Source organism: Myodes glareolus, chromosome 3, assembly GCF_982192425.1.
Source record: "Myodes glareolus chromosome 3, mMyoGla1.1, whole genome shotgun sequence".
Lineage (NCBI taxonomy): Eukaryota > Metazoa > Chordata > Mammalia > Rodentia > Cricetidae > Myodes > Myodes glareolus.
This window is the reverse complement of record NC_142028.1, coordinates 38,100,193-38,101,183: the sequence shown is the minus strand read 5'-3', so window position 1 is coordinate 38,101,183 and position 991 is coordinate 38,100,193. Positions and strand designations below refer to the sequence as shown.

General features: G+C 42.4%; 1 non-coding gene across 1 annotated transcript; it reads left to right on the top strand.

Moving 5' to 3' along the window:
* Positions 1–300: 300 nt before the first annotated feature.
* LOC125403321 (U6 spliceosomal RNA) lies at positions 301–407 on the top strand. Its single transcript, XR_015001090.1, has one exon. It is a non-coding gene; the product is annotated as a U6 spliceosomal RNA (small nuclear RNA).
* The last annotated feature ends 584 nt before the right edge of the window (positions 408–991 follow it).

Below are 991 nucleotides of genomic sequence, written 5' to 3'. Positions count from 1 at the left end.
GGTCCACCTCTTTCAGGAAAGCTCCACCATGGCCTCTCACATACAAACTGATCGTATACCTCTCTTGACTTCTTAGCAAATTTTTCTAGTCCCACAAACCCCCCTCCCAAAAAATTTTTTTTGAGTTCACTGTCTTCCTTAATGACACTGTATCTTTTATCTCCAAAGCAGTTTCCACGTGCTCTAAGTCCCAAGTATTGAATGTACACCTTCTTGCAGATCTGCTGCCCTGACCTCGCTCCAGACCAGGTTTCCAGTCCCCTCTTGTCCAAACTTTCTCCTCTTTAAATTGTGTTTTTCATGCTAGCTTTGACAACACATGTACCACACTTCAAGCAACACAGAGAAGAAGAGCATGGCCCCTGTACAAGAATGACATGCAAAGCCGTGAAGCATTTCATCCTTGAACCAGAACTCATTGCAATGAACATTTGCAAGTAAAGCTGATTGGACAAAAGGGTACATTGTGTGACACCAAAGCCACCAAGATGAATGAAGAAGTGTTGGAGAGGTGGGAAAGATAGAGGAGAAAAAAAAAGTAGGTTTTTGTTTGGTTGGTTTTCTTTTTGTTTGTTTGCTTGCTTGCTTTTTTTTTTTTTTTTGCTTTGAATTTTTTTAATTTTCTTTTGATGGGGCACTGAAGAGCTGAGAGAACGATATAGAGGGACTGGGAAGTGAACAGAATTAAGATGCATCCAAATTGGGGTGAAATCCCAAGGACTCAATAAAGAAATTATATTTTTAGCTGGGTGATGGTGGCGCATGCCTTTAATCCCAGCACTCGGGAGACAGAGGTAGGCAGATCTCTATGAGTTTGAGGCCAGCCTGATCTACAAGAGTGAGTTCCAGGACAGGCACCAAAACTACATAGAGAAACCCTATCTTGAAAAGTCAAAAGAATGGCTGGAGAGATGGCTCAGAGGTTAAGAATACTGACTGATTTTCCAGAGGTCCTGAGTTCAATTCTCAGCAACCACATGGCGGCTCACGG